General features: G+C 38.6%; 1 protein-coding gene across 8 annotated transcripts in view; it reads right to left on the bottom strand.

Annotated features, from left to right (window-relative positions):
• Nucleotides 1–16,982, bottom strand: part of PCDH15 (protocadherin related 15) — a 1,549,353-nt gene that overhangs the window by 172,524 nt on the left and 1,359,847 nt on the right. The window lies entirely within an intron of this gene.

The raw sequence follows: 16,982 nt of genomic DNA, 5'->3' as shown, positions 1-16,982 counted from the left end.
GAGGTACAAGCTTCTATTATAGAATAAATAAGTCACAGGGATGAATGGCACAGCACAGGGCCAATGGTACTGTGATAGTGATGTGCGGTGACAAAGAGTAAGTACACTTGTAAGCACAGATAATGTCTTGAGTTGTTTATTTTTATTTATTTATTTAAAAATTTTTAATGTTTATTTATTTTTGAGACAGAGAGAGACAGAGCATGAACGGGGGAGGGTCAGAGAGAGAGGGAGACACAGAATCCGAAGCAGGCTCCAGGCTCTGAGCTGTCAGCAAAGAGTCCGATGCGGGGCTTGAACTCACGGACCGTGAGATCATGACCTGGGCCGAAATTGGACGCTTAACTGACTGAGCCACCCAGGCGCCTCTGTCTTGAGTTGTTTAACTACTATGCTGTACATCTAAAACTAATAGGACATTGTGTGTCAAATATACTCAAATTAAAAAAAAATAATGATAATGACAGGAGTTGTCAGCTGTTCATTTGTGCACTTTACTACATTATCAGAGAATGTTCACTTCATGCATTCTCATGTTTATGCTTACAAGAAATTCAGGAGTTGGCATGAGTAGTAACCATATTTTACAAAAAGAAAATCAAGCCTTTAAGAGTTATCTAGTTTCCAGCATTTCCTCAGATAGTACATTGCAGTGTTATTACTCGGATGAAACACAGCTCATACTAAAACATAGGTCCTTACATATTAACCCAACTTAACATTCATCTATGCTATCCGACAGGAACACTTTGACATGAGAATGAATAGCGATACAATTGAGCAAAGTTACTTGGGAAAAATGCTCTAGAATTAGAAGTCCTTGTAAATCCTGCGTTAGGGCTCCACCCAGGGAAGTTCCGGAACACATATCCCGTGAGGAATGAATGAAGAAAGAGCAAGATGACAGCACAAACTGTTCCAGGAATGAAATTTCAGGGTTTCTGTTAGATTCGGCACCCATTCTGTCCGTAGTATAACCAAAATTCTGAGGGCAATCACAAGATTAGTGACCAAGAAACTTTAAGTATGTTCATTATACACCACACACGATCTTGACTAAAGCCGGCATATTCATGGTCCATTCTGAAGTACAGCTTTAACTGATCAAATAAAAAGAGAAAAAGTTCTGGTTTTATGGAGTGCTGTCTCTCACATGCCTAAACTATTTTGCTATCCAGAACACCAGGCCCTTCCTAGGAATCATTACAGATAAATTTGTATGTATATGAAAATAAATGTTATATGTTAGCTATGTCAATGAACTTTTTGTTTTATGATTTTATCACACATAAACAGAATGTGGCTTTCCTATGGCATCATCAGCCCACCAGAGACATTTTAATTTTTCCCTCTATCACATTGTATCAAGGCACCACATTTTATTTGATATCACATGCAACAATAACTAAATACCTAAAATTATTTGGATTTTTCCTTTGAATATATTCAAAAGGCTTTTCATTTTCTTTCCCTCCCTCCTCCCTCTTTTCTCCCACCAACATACTTTTTCTCTATTCTTTTCTTCCTTTCTTCCCTTTCTTTCCTCCCTTCCTCCTTTTTTTTTCTTTCCAAAATCTTTAAAAAAGTGTTGCTTTATACTTAATTAATCAGGCTATATGATAGGCAAAGGCAATTGGCTTTGGGGACAGCCTCAACATGCCTAACACTGTCCCTGGGCCATTTATGACATGAATCAGGTCAACGGCATGTTTCTCAAGAAGTCATAAAAAGTAAAATTAATAATAAAATTAAAAGTCATTAAAAGTCATTAAAAGTAAAATTAACCTGGAAAACAATGTCATCATAAAATCCACATATTCAACCATGCTAAAACAAAGGACTATTTATTATAAGCTTTATCACTTAATATTTATCACTCTTATTTTTTAAAATCCTTCAGTACTGATTCCATTACAATTTAATAGATATGATCAGAGTATTCTAAATTCACTCAACTGTATTTTTAAAAATACAATAAAATAGTCCATTGACTTTATAAGTTATATATTTTAATAAGTACATTATGTACACATTAATATATCATTTAGGTAAATATAAATTTAAATATTAACATTAAAAACCCAAATATTTGGCAATTTAGATAAATATTAATTTATCAATGTTTTAAAAATTTAAATTGTGCCAGAAATTGAGGGACTTTGGTTTACACTCATGTATTCCCAATATGTTGATATTTCTCCCAGTTGAATACATTGAATACAATTTTTTTTTAAGTAAACCAAGCCAAATGTTTGGTAAGCCAACCTGTAAAAAATACTTAAAACGGAGATGAAAATATTTATCACTCTCTACTTCAGGATAAGCTAGTATGTATATTATATTATATCTCTGTATATGCATTTATATGTTTATTAAGAGAGTTTTTTGGACCATCCATAGACAGAAGGAAGATCTATCTTCTTATAAAAAAGTAAATATTTAAAATTTTATGACTATGGCAGTAGATTCTTTTTCTATAACATTTCCAAATTATAATAAAGTCACTAACACTACAAGTAGTTTGCAAAAATAATTTTCTTAAAACTCATACTACATTAAAACTAGGCTACAGTTTAATTTATAAATGATAAGCAAATGACTTCTTGGTCCTGCACTCTGATAAAACAAATTGATCGGTCTTTGCTTAGAACCAAAGAAACCTTGGGGGCTACCACTTAGTTCCCTGTCTTTATTTATTCTTTTAAAAAATATTTTCAATGTTTATTTATTTTTGATAGAGAAAGAGACACAGAGTGTGAATGGGTCAGGGGCAGAGAGGGAGAGAGACACAGAATTGAAGCAGGCTCCAGGCTCTGAGCTGTCAGCACACAGCCTGATGCGGGGCTCAATCCCAAGAGCCGTGAGATCATGACCTGAGCCACAGTTGGACACTTAACCAACTGAGCCCCCCAGGCCCCCCAGCCATCTTTAGATACTACCACCACTGAACCATAACATTCAGATAAATTTTAAAAGATTTTGGCCAAAGTTAGTTCACACATGCTGTTAAGACCCAAGGTGGCATTTGAGGACTTAGACAGTTAGAAAGGCTCTTCCTTAGCAAAACATTTGCTGAAAGCCAAGCTCATTTTGGCCTCTGTGAGATGGAGCAGAGTCTCTCCTTCATTTATGAAGACCAGTATTTTACCCCCAGCCTCCTTTTGTTAGGATAGTTCTAATTGCGTTTGTATCATCTGAGGAATTATTTTCTTGTCTTTCTGTCTTCATGCCCTTACTTATCATAGTTGTTTAGAAATGTATTCAAACTGTGGATTCAAAATTAAAACAAAAAACCAAATTATACATGGTTTTAGGTCACCAACAAAGAAGATGAATACTTTAGATATCCATAGTGGAATCCATTTAGTTTTATTCTTTAGTTAACTAACTAAACTATAATATCTCTTCCTTAGAACAGATATTTTAATATCATGAGGTAAAATGCATTTTGACATTTCAGGCAATGTAGAATTTCAAATAGGGGACTATAAGGTAAACTTTGATCCAACATGATTTATGGGAATTTCATGGGTAATCTCATGATATGTATGTATGTTAAGCGTCCAATTCTGGCTCAGGTCATGATCTCACAGTTCGTGAGTTCAAGCCCCGCGTCGGACTCTGTGCTGAAAGCTCGGAGCCTGAAGCCTGCTTCAGATTCTGTGTCTCCCTCTCTCTCTCTGCCCCTCTCCTGCTCGTGATCTGTCTCTGTCTCTCAAAAATGAATACATGTTTAAAAACATTAAAAAAAAGAAGACTAAGCAATTTTGGAATTTTGATCTATTTACCTATCCACCACAAACAGGCATTATCAAAACAAATGAAATAAATTAGCCAAGACATAAACATTAATTTAATAGGAAAGTGGTAAAATTGTTTGCAAAGATTCTCTTTTCAGCAGGAAGTGGGGGCAAAAATAGAGTTTCTTATCATTATGCCTCTTGGAGTCTTTTGAAGGGTAAATACAATGAGTGCCTTGTTAAAATTTTATGGAAACTGAGGACATGTGTGAAGCATAACAGTCAGCGTTTTTGAAGCCTCCTCACTTACTGTGACAGCAATTTCTATAAATCCAGCTGACCTCGTCTGTCTATTGGAGCATGCATGACTTCAGACAACCGTGATTTTGAAAGACTAATGAGGTGCTGGTATAGCAACCCCTCTTAATGTCACTTCCATTCACCACAAGGATTTGAGATATTTTTTCCCTGAATTTTCAAGTAAGTGACACATTCTCCTTTAGAGCGATATATTTCCCTAAACAAAATGATCAAAAAAAGAACCCTGATGTTAGTGGGAGCTTAAACATTCAATGGGTGCTGAAAACTTCAAGTTGACACCACATAGACCACTGAAATTAAAACTGATGTAAATTTAAATTTAAAAATTATATAAAATATCAGCAATTGAAAATTCTATAAATTATCTATTCCCTAATACCAATCACCTTGCTCATGTTTATAGCAAAGGGATGAATTCATTATACGTGGGATTCACTCATTCAACACGTCTACTGACTAGACACAGCTGAGTCCTGAGGGTATTAGAAGGAGAACTGAGTGGAGGAGATGGAGTTCATCTCATATCCCTACCTTCCTGATGATCATCAAAAGTAATTCAACAAGACTGACCTCATACAACACCAAGGTCGCACCTACCTCCACATTGTTCTGTTGTTCACTCTGCTACATCACTCCTGTGTGAGTGGTTCCTCCCAACATCCAAGTTTCAGATGGCCCATCCTCCACCCACACCCTTTCATAAGCCCCTTGAGTCAACCCTTCCTCTCTATTTGTCAATCCTTACTCTCTGTTTTTTTAGACTATGTACCCTTGTCTGAATTATGTTACATATTTACTAGACTATGGGTTTGCACATATCTCTGTCCCTTGAGGGTGAGTTCCACTTGAGCGGATGATTTTTTGCCTTTCCATTAAGAGGTCAAAAATAATTTGTTAAGTGAATACTTAAAATATGATCAATGCTTACACATGCATATATCCAGAACAGCCAGGATGCCCAAATCTAGGGATATCACGTGGACACGATGGGTAGCTGTGTGTGGATCCCCACTGTGGTTGAAATGTCACCTGCATCCCTACTTGCAGTGGCCACGTGCATATTTTTTGAGAGCAGAAAGGAAGTAGAGATTACATCGGTGACTTTTTTGGGAGGGTGGTGGGGAAAGACACAAAAGAGATGATGATAGAACCTATGAAAACATAGCTCCCAAAGGAAAAAAACAGGAGGAGAATACATATTCTTTCAAAAAAGATCCCTGAGTACAGTACTCGAGAAACAGAACTATTGTCATGAAAGTTCTTTCTTCTTCTTCTTCTTCTTCTTCTTCTTCTTCTTCTTCTTCTTCTTCTTCTTTTTTCTGGACTGGCTGAATATAAAGCAGTATCTCTTCCCTACTTCACAGCTCCTGTCCGTATATTCTGTTACTCCTGTAATTAGAGTCAATACCTTCTGCTGTTAAGCTTATCCTTTAAAGTAATGACACAATCCTCTTGAGTTTTCTAATAAAAGGACCCTGAGATGGCTTATATTATCAAGATACAGATGATGTTTTCTCACACCAACTACATTACACAATGTGCCAAATCTGAGTTATGTTGTGAGTTAACCAGTTGTTGAAAAGGATTGAGACTTCTGAGTAATATTTGTGGTAATTGTGAGAATCATAGTTACATAGGTCATTTTGTATATGGTGTGGAAGACCTCTAAGAATTTGCTTATCTCAGAAAGTAGCTAAGTTGGGGCACTGGGTGGCTCAGTGGGTTATGCATCCAACTCTTGGTTTCGGCTCAGGTCATGATCTCATGGTTCATAGGATCAAGCCCCATGTTGGGCTCTGCATTGACAGCACAGAGCCTGCTTGGGATTCTCTCTCTCCCTCTCTCTCTGTCCCTTTCCTGCTCACTCTCTCGCTTAAAATAAATAAATAAACTTAAATAAAATAAAAATGTTTAAAAATAAAAGAAAGTTGCTAAGTTGTTGGCATGTTTTGAATTTAAAACCCACCTATATCTGTCCATAGATTCCCATCTATAGCTAATGTTCATCTCTCAAGATGACAGGCAATGATGAGAAAGACAGATGTGCTCCTGTACTCCTGTACTTACGGGGCTCATAACTGGGATGAGGGGGACAAAAGGTCCACAGATAAACACAACCGCCTACTGACATTTCTGATAAAAGCTCTAAAGAAGCATGGGCACTAGCACATGAACGTGCTAGAACCAGATGACACAGTTTCAGGATTATAGTCAACTGGACTTTCCACCTCACTGCGCAGGCATTTACACATCAAGATTTGCCTTGAACACGTCCCCTGCTACACAGATCATAGCCACTGTGTTACTGGTCAAGTCTGATCTGGTGCATCGTTTGGGTACGAAAGTGACAAGCTAAAACGTAAGGTGTGTGTCAAGATTGTGGATATTTTATCTTCCTCTCAAGGGGATAAAAGTAGACATGTATCATTATGAAGTGACATAAATTAAAGATATCAATTTAAACAAAAGACCTTGCTAATTTTCGGTTAAAAAAAAACTTTCTTGAAGTATGAACATATTTATTTGGGTGGGGGGTGTAGAGACCCAGTTAGCACGTGTTTTCGTGAAAATTTTCCTCTCAAATTGGCCAATGACACAGATGACAGCAGAATTACTTTACAAGTCCAGGCACTGACATCCTCAGGTGTACAAATGATGACTATGTCAGCACTGAACCAAACCAGAGGTGAAGTTCGCCATCTTTCCCACCTGCCTGAAAGCAAGGACGAGGAGAACGAAACATCAACTAATATCTCTGTGCCTGACATTGGCTAAGCGCTTTCATTCTTCATTAAACCCAAAGACCAAGCCAGCGAAACGGTCTTGTTATTCTTACATGGAAATGAGGTTGAAAGAAGTCAAGTAAGGGCAGTACAGTATCATTTTTCCTGGTTAAACACAGATGCCAACCCCTAGTAACATTCGTCAATAGCTTTGAAGGACTCGGGCTGTGTGCCAACCCTAATTGCCCTCAGGAAGGACATGACTTAATGACATCTATTAACAAATGAATTAATTGATTTGTTTGTTCATGTACTAGGCTCCTTTCCAAATATGATTTGAGGTAGTATGTGACTTATTTAAATAGAGTGGGAATTCCAAAATGTGAAAGGCATTTCCGCTTTGTGATGTCCTTTTATCTACTAAATTTGACTGTGAAAGGCTCAGTAAATATTAGTATGAGCTAGTACTGGCATAGCCATTTATTCAGCACATACAGAGCAATATGGTGACACAGTGGCAACCTGAACCGGGCATTTTTTCCCTAGATGATGGGAACATGACAGCCCCCCCACCAAAACAAAAATCTTGTCATGATGGTGTTGACATTAGATTATTTTACATCAAAAAACATTTATATATGACAGAGTGGGTCTAACTAATGTGGCAGAGTAAATGTAAATTTATCTCAAGAAAATAGAACCCTGAGATTTCAATTACCTTCTTTATTACTCAGTTCATTTTTACTTATGACTTACATTCTTATAGTGAGCATTAAACACAATATGTTTTCACTTAATGATGATAAAAATATAATTAATTACTACAGAAGGTAACTGCAGGTCTGTATGAAAGATGTTCCAAACTTGCAAACATAGGGAATTTCAACGAGACTATAATGGGCCAAAATAATTAAGTTCTTAATACCAGGGGATATCTTGATTCAGTAATTTTTCTTATATACATAATTATCAAGAAATTACTTATTCAGACCCACATAATTTTCTTCGTAATAATGGGAATCACATTAAATCAGGGAATACTAAACCTGTTATTACCATTACACACAAACATGAAGTAATTTGTTTTCAAGTATACCCAGATTCTTCCCCCTGATGTGGTTTCCAAACTTCTTTTTCCCCATGTCTTTGAAAGCAACTAATATGATGTATTTTGTAATGGTATAATTCTCAAAACCTCCCAAGTATGATTTGGCATTAGGGACTACTGTAAAGGGGTTTGGGTCGTGTTTGGCAATCATAATGGTTTTTTTAGTGGATCTGACCAAACGCTAAGGTATCCTTGAAAGACCCTGGGAAACTCTCCAAGTGTGGTTTTTCCCTCCCTCTCCCCTCCCCTCCCTTTCACACCTGTAGTGACTGCAACGTGTTGACGACATAGTGAGTCCACACTTGCACAGCCAACTTCCTTGTGCCAGATGTCATGACCTGATAGAGGTCACGTAGTGCACACAGTTCAGTTTCTACGGATGCGGCATTAACATAACTACTGAAGACACTGAGCAGTAGCTATTTACCTCTGTATCTTTGGGAAAACATGTTTTTCAAAGGTAAACATGTCTCAATCCCCTACAGACATCAAATAAATAACACATTCCTTGTCAAATGTTTTCACTCAGATACATTTTGAAATTTATAAAAGTAACGGCACACATTCAGCTTTCCTCACAGAAGCCAACTCATGAAAACAAAGGAACTTAAAAGTAGGGACGAATCTGAACAGGAGCTAATAACTAGTGATCCTGTCCCCTCTGTTTGAAATTCCTACTTTTCTTAGGATGAGACAAGAAATCTTGGCACTATCTTCATGGTCTAGCCGAACCCACAGAGTCTGACTTGGGTTTACTGCTCCAGACTCCTGACAAAAGTATTTTCTTTTGGTTTTTGATCATTATTTTTCTTCCTCTGACTTTAGGGCCTAATTCTGTCATGTCACCTTCCAGTGCAAATGCCTCTTTCTCTTCCAGACTTCAACTTTCAGCCACTTTTTCCAGAAACTTCCTTGACTTTCCATACAAAATCAGGCTCCCTTCTGTCTAATTTCATAGCACTATAAAGATTTACTTTTCAGAGATTTATGGTCTGTCATTTCTATTTACTTGATTTCTAACTCTCTGAATTTGAAATTCTTAGGCTAGGAAACATGACCGTTTTAATCTTTAATACCTAATGCAGTACTCTTAATTAACAACGGATACACACGTGTAATAAATATTAAAGAATTTCTATTTTGTTTGGAACATAAGGACAGAGATTTAAGTTAAATATAATCCACAGTTTATGAAACATTGCCGTAAGTGGATCAATAGGCATATTTGCTTCTCATTTATTTTTTTTTTTAATATTTATTTATTTATTTTGAGAAAAAGAGAGAAAGAATCCCAAGCAGGCTCTGCTCGGTCAGCACAGAGCCTGACATGGGGCTCGATCTTAAGAACCTGTGGGATCTTGACCTGAGCCCAAACAAAGAGTCAGATGATCAACCTACTAAGCCACCCAGGTGCCTCCACTTAGCATTTCTTTACATCTTTTATCCTCGTACCTTACTCCTACAATCTTCCTCAACCACTTTAATGAATTTAAAGAGAACCTTAACTGAACAGTTGTGGTACATCGTACTATTGTTCAGTAAATATCCACTCCTTTTTCCTCCACTTCCAGGCCTATTGATTCTGGGTTGGGCTGTGGGACTTGCTTTGGTCAATGTACGCAAGACAGACACACAGCCAGTGGCCTGACCTGTGGCCATGTCAGTTGGGCAAATTCCCTTGTGGTTTCATCGTCACTGGGAACAGGGCAGGCTAGCTTCGGCAAAGATCCCTGAAAGAAGACTCACGTGGGACAGAGTTGAGGCCAACCTTTAGCCGGAGAGCAGGGTCGGCCAACCCCTAGCTGCCTTGGAGATCTACAAGTAAGAATATAAATCTTTGATATAATGAATTAGTAACAATTTGGTACTGTTTACTCTGCAGCATTTTTTGGGGAAGACCTAATGGTTGCATACTGTGTGCAGTTTTACTTTTTTTTTTTTAAAAAAAAGCCCTTATATAATGGCATTATTTTCTTTTTCTTACTACTTTCACTGAGTATTATGTTCTCACATTTCATTCTCGGTGCTGTGTGCTCACAAAATCCTGCTGTGCTAGAAGTTCTGAAGATACATCACACTTAATAATGACCATGGCTGTATGGGAATCTCTCTGAAGTGCTAGTCCCCTGTGTGGCTGAAATTCCTGATCCTGAGATTCCCCTGAATGCTTTGGGATTCTCTGACTCTGTGGCAAGTCTGCTTGGAGCAGGGGAGAGAAGGGGGGTGAGGGTCCTCCATTATCATGCTGGGAGAGCCAGGTTTAAAGCCAGGCACGCCATCGCATGCGCCCGGAGCACTGGCCTGCTCAAACAGAACCCTGAGTTCAGAGGGCTCACCTCAGGCACATGCACTGCAAAAAGACCCCCAGAAGAGATCAGGCTGGGAAGAAGTTGTCACAGAGGCCCGCTCCTTCTCCACTGCCCCGTACCTTACGCATCCCCCGGCCCATGCTCGGTTGACCCGACCTGTGACCTTTACAGGCTTTCCCGGAGTGCAGGTGAAAAGAAAAGAGAGAAGGTAGCAGAATATAAACAGTAAATACAGAAGGCAAGTATCAGAGATGCAAAGCCTGAAAAAGACCAGGGAAAGACAACAACAATGGCAGATAATATTTGCTGAATATTCACTGTATGGCACAAATTGTTCCCCACAAATGCTATCATATAATCCTCATACCAATCCAACAGAGTAAGAACTATTTTGTTATTCTTTTTAAAAATTTGTTTATTTATTTTGAGAGAGAGAGAGTGTGCACATGAGTGGGGGAGGGGCAGACAGAGGACACCCCCCCCCCGCCCCGCCCCCAGCAGGCTCCATGCTGTCAGCACAGACCCTGACTCGGGGCTCTGAGTCACACAAATAGTCTCACAAATAGCGAGATCATGACCTGAACTGAATGTAAGAGTCAGACAATTAATGAACTGAGCCACTCAGGTACCACATAAATACTGGTTTTTTTAATGCTATTTATTTATTTTGAAAGAGAGCAAGTGGAGGAGGGACGGAGAGAGAGGGAGAGAGAAAGGATCTCAAGGAAGCTTCATGGTCAGAGCAGAGCCCAACGTGGGGCTTGATTTCATGAACTGTGAAATCATGACCTGAGCCAAAATCAAGATTTGGATGCTTAAAGGACTGAGCCACCCAGGCGTCCCAGTACTTTATTTATTTATTTATTTATTTATTTACTTACTTACTTACTTACTTATATTGTGGTAAGAATATCTCACTTAATATGAGATCTACTTTTTAAAAATATTTTTAAGTGTACTATACAGTAGTGATGACTATAAGTTCAATGGTAAGAATATCTCACTTAATATGTGGTAAGAATATCTCACTTAATATGAGATCTACTTTTTAAAAATATTTTTAAGTGTACTATACAGTAGTGATGACTATAAGTTCAATGTTGTACGGCAGGTCTCTAGAACAACAATGACAACCAAATAAATAATCTGGTTAAAAAAAATGGGCAAAGAACTTGGATAAAGATTTCTCCAAAGAAGACATACGGATGGCTCACAGACACATGAAAAGATGCTTGCCATCAATCATCGTTATGGAAATGCCAATCAAAACCACAATGAGACATCACCTCACACATGTTAGGATGGCTATTATCAAAACAATCCAATAGAGAACAAATGTCACCAGAGAGCTAATGTGAACCCTCGTACGTTATTGGTAGGATTGTAAACCAGTGCAGCCACTATGGAAAACAGTATGGCGGTCCCTCAAAAAATTGAAAAGAGAACTACCTTATGACCCTGCAATCCTATTTATAGGTGTACACCCAGAAGAATTGAAATCAGGAACTCAAAGAGATACCTGTAGAGACTCCATGCCAGTGTGTGGCTTAGCTCTGAGGGTGTCGACATCACAAACCCAGATCATGGGAAGCCAAGATACTCTTCCAGACGATCTCTTCCCATTTCCTCTGGCCAGAACTTTACAATAAAACACATGATTTAAGCCACGATGGAGGCCTATAGGAACGCCATAGAAGCCTTGCTATATTTCAGTCAATTCCCTTGGAAACCGCTTGCTGATGCATACTGGGATCCTAACCGCATGAGGTTTATTCTCATAAAAGAAAAATGGTGTAAATCACGGCTGTATCACTGAGTGACACATATTTAAAGGCCAAAACAGCCCCTAAGCTTCACAGATGCTGCCATTTACAACAAAAGAAAAATGCCCCTTTAGTCCTAGAAAGATGGCAGGTTTTAATTAGAAGAGCAATATTTACATCTGAAACAGTTAAATCTAATATTGATCTCAAGTAATGCTAACAACGTAATTGTTCTTGAAAGGAATCAATAAGCCACAGAAAGAAAATGACACAGATTCTTAAAACATTAGATAAGCCTTTTCCAGACATTAATCATGTATAAACTTTCCCATAAAACCTTCCCTTTTGTACTCATTTACACTCTCAAATCTAATTATAGCTCATTGTCATTTTAGAGATCAAGTCCCAACTGTCTCTCTGTGTGTTTTCTTTCTAATTAAGTATTCGAGACCAGAGAGACACAGGTTGAGGCTACATCATCTCAATTTTCACAAGCTGACATGCTTTGCAAAAACAGCTTTTGATAACTATTCCCTGACAGCTTTGATGTGAAGGGAAAAAACCAGTGAGCTGTGTGCACTCCCCCACATGCTCCAGGGTCAGCCAATGTGGTTGGTAGGCACTGAGCTTTGACAGAGTCTTTGCTAATTTAAAATGCTGCCAATAATCTAAGTCAGTATAACATAACAACACAAGCCAGGATGTGGTGAGTGAGGAAACCAGATCTGTAGAGACATCAATGGAAAATAATACTGAAAACCATGTTATACGGAGGCAAAAATATAATCTCAAACTCCTAGCCTTGAATGGTTTTAACTTTTTCCCAGGGCAATCATGGATACAGGTAAGTGTTACTTTGGTTCTACTGTGAGACCCAAGGGGTAAACATTTTGAGAAGATAACCACCATTACTTGGCATTATTTGGTGACATCTTGTCAATTCGATAAAACACAAAGTATGCATCACAGAAAAGGAAACCCGGCCATCTTTTTTTACTCTCTAGAGACCAACGACACTTGAATGATTGGGAAGGATGTTAAAGCCACCTGTGAAAACACTTAAAAAATAGTTCCCCAGGCAGGGTGTCTGAACTCTGAATGGCCAGGAAAGCTCTCAAAATCTCAGCAGAGGGGAAAAAGTACCCTACACTTGCAATTATTGGCCCTTTAAAAAATTCTTTCTTTTTTTTTTAAGCTTATTTATGTATTTTGAGAGAGAGGGAGAGCAAACGAGCACCGGGAATGGGGGCAGTGAGAGAGAGGGAGAGAGAGACTCCCAAGCAGGCTCTGCAATGTCAGCACAGAGGTCGACATGAGGCTCGAACTCACAAACCATAAGTTCATGACCTGAGCTGAAGTCGGATGCTTAACTGACTGAGCCACCCAGGCGCACCAAAATTATTTCTGACCAAAAAAACATAGTGAGAACACTCAACTGATTTTTAAAGCCAATTACTATTGAGAACTTTCAAGATTTCTCTTATGGAGCATATTTATTTCCCAAGTGAATATCCAAATTCGGAAAAAGAAGTCTTCGACATCTCAGTAATTCTCACACCAGTATAAGCAAATAAGAAGGTTGGTCACAGTTGCTAATATTGAACACGTTCCCAATCACTACTTTACTTTAAAAAGGAATCTAATAAATTCCTGAAATGCATGAAGTGGAAAGAGTACTATCACAATGAGGAAAAAAAAAATCCTCTGTGGGCTCCTCACGCTTTCTTGGAAATAGTAATAATGTAAACTTCATTTATTTATGCCAACTTTTCTGCGTCCACATGCTCGCAAGGGACATTACTCCGTCAGGCACTCGCCCTGCCTGCAAAGAGAACCCCTGTGTCCCAGGGTCTGGCTTGCAGCTTCGGAAAGAATAAAATATGCAAATGGAAATTACACTTGCAGTTTTGTTTTGTCAAAGTCTGGAGTGAGAAGTCTCTGGTGAGCACAAAGAAAAGGTTAGCAATTTTTAATATCCAAAATGATCAGTCATTCCCTACTCATCTCTCTGGTGAACTACATAATGCCAAAGCTGTCACAAAAACAAGGCAGAAAATAAAGCCCTAACAGCTTTAATTCAGTGGGAAAAAACAAAAAACAAAAAGCAACCTTCCCTCTAGAGCACTCTAGTTCTGCACAATATGTATTATTATAATTCTTAAATGATATTCAGCAGCAATGCTCTCTATGGCTCTAAGACCTTACCCAGTTTCTCCATCTGATACCTCAAAGGATTTTGTTGTTGCTATTTTCTAGGTGAAAACGGGTGGTTCTCACTTCATTCAGAAGACATATGGTGGCTTGAAGAAGAGGTGGCCAGCCTCTCGAGGTGAAAATGATTACCTCTGAGTTGTAGCAATGCCCAGTATAGAAGTGGTGCCTGGCATTGCACACGGCACCCGCCTTAACCTCACAGCCCTCAGACGGCCAGACTGGGGCTTGCAGATATGCACACGGGTCCCCAAGATCACAAATAACTCATTTCCTGAATACCTGTCACACACTGTCAGTTCTGAAGAACACAGAAATAACTGTGAATTTTTTCATTTATTCAATTATTTAACAAACGTTTCCTAACAGACCACTAAGTTTCAAGCATTGAGTTGGACACAGGAATGCAAACTGGAATTAAGTTTTGATTCCCGTCCTCAAAGACTTCAGCTCCTAGTTTGGAAAGGAGACCATTATAGATCCACACGTGTCTCCATAGATACTTATACGTGGAGCCCTGAATGGTATCTTCTAATCAGTAAATGTTTATGATAGCAACCAAGTGGAAATTGCTTAACAAGCTCATCCAAAAAATATTTATTCTGTACTTATGGCACCAACGTAAAATAATAAAAAGAAAAATCAATGCTACCAGTTTTGAAAATTGCGCAATATAATATTTATCTTCTGAGATTTTTCACGGAATTGAGCCTTTATTTCTGGTTGGTGCTGGTGCAGCCCAATGGTGACCATGCTAGTTTAAGGGATCTGCCTTGCAGCAATGATGGGGAAACTCAGTGATGAATGCTGGGTAGGCCAAAGATGGTTGGTGGGTCAAGGATCAGCATGGAGTCTGATAACCTGTCAGAATGGCTAAAATCAACAACACAAGAAACAACAGGTGCTGACGAGGATGTGGAGAAAAAGGAACCATTGTGCACTGTTGGTGGGACTGCAAACTGGTGCAGCCACTGAGGAAAACAGTATGGAGATTCCTAAAAGATTAAAAATAGAACTACCATATCATCCAGTAATCACACTATTGGGTATTTACCCCCCAAATACAAAAACATTAATTCAAAGGGATACATGTAACTCTATGTTTATTGCAGCATTATTTATAATAGCCCAATTATGGAAACATCACAAGAGTCTATCAATAGATGAATGGGTAAAGAAGATGTAGTATGTGTGTGTGTGTCTGTGTGTTTATACACAATGGAATATTACTCAGCCATAAAAAAGAATGACATCGGGGCGCCTGGGTGGCTCAGTAGGTTAAGCGGCTGACTTCGGCTCAGGTCATGATCTCGCGGTCCATGAGTTCGAGCCCCGTGTCAGGCTCTGTGCTGACAGCTCAGAGCCTGGAGCCTGTTTCAGATTCTGTGTCTCCCTTTCTCTGACCCTCCCCCGTTCATGCTCTGTCTCTCTCTGTCTCAAAAATAAATAAACATTAAACAAAATTTAAAAAAAAAGAATGACATCTTGCCATTTGCCATGGTTGGAACTAGAGAGTATTCAGCTAAGCAAAATAAGTCAGAAAAAGACAAGTACCATATGATTTTACTCATATGTGAAACTTAAGAAACAAAACAAATGAACAAAGGAAAAATACAGGAGAGAGAGAAAGAGAGAGAGAAACCCAAAACAGATTTTTAACTCTAGAGAACACACTGATGGTCACCAGAGAGGACGTTGCGGGGATGGGGGTAACAGGGGATGGGGGTTAAGGGGGGTACTTGTTGTGATGAGCCCTGAATAATGTATGGAAGTGTAGAATCACTATATTTTACACCTGAAACTAACATAATTCCAGATGTTAACTATACTGAAATTAAAATAAAGACCTTAATAAAAAAGCCTGAGTCTAATAAAATACATATTCACTAACTGAAATAAATATGCTCAGTATCTCAACTGAATGACTGGCATCTGCCTCTCACCTACTGACAAGCCAGCGTTAGGTATAAAATGTTAAGAGGTACTACTGGGGATGCAAATCTAAGACCTTCTTAGAAGAAGTATGGAACCTGAGCCTGCTGTGTTTCCATGAAAGAGCTTCCGGGTGCAAAAAACAGGGCCTTCTCTCTGGATAGCTTAGATAAGTGATGGCATTTATTTATAGAACAGATAACAGACCCAGACAACTCCTGTGACATCAGTGGGGTGACCTGAATGTCAAACCAGGGACCACGGTGGCAGGTCCCAACGGTGAAATGAGGATTTTGCCGTCCATGCTAAGATGGTGAGGTCTGTCCCACTGAGGTGATGAGTACACCTACATTAGTCTTCATCTTAATTCCATTAATCATAACACTGCCTTAAATTCTATGCTAATATGAATTTCTTAGAAATATGAGCATTTTAAGATGCTGTGCTTTTTATACTCATTTAGTACAGCATGTTATAATTTCTATATGCAGTTATGTTCTTCCTGTACGACTGTCAGGTCAGGAGAGCAAAAACTGGTTAGCACAATAATCAGTCTAGGCTTGATGTTCTAAACACAAGTCTTGAATAGAATTGAACGTGTATTCCTAATTTCTAAGTATTTTCTGCCTCTGAAAGTTTACGTAAAAAGCAGAAAAAGAACCGATGTCACATTCAGCATCTGTACTGTGTGTGCTCACAACTATGAAATTTCGCCTACCATATTTCCCAAAATGCAGTAAATCAGTTTCAAAGACATTTTAACACACTCAAGAAAAGGAGCTTCTGAGTGAAAGGTCATTGCTTTCATGTTAACATTATTATTTTTCAAGACCTTATAGTCACAAAAGACTTTATATGGCCTGTCACAGTTGAAG

This window comes from Felis catus, chromosome D2, assembly GCF_018350175.1.
Source record: "Felis catus isolate Fca126 chromosome D2, F.catus_Fca126_mat1.0, whole genome shotgun sequence".
Taxonomy (NCBI): Eukaryota; Metazoa; Chordata; class Mammalia; order Carnivora; family Felidae; genus Felis; species Felis catus.
This window is presented reverse-complemented; position numbering and strand designations above follow the sequence as displayed.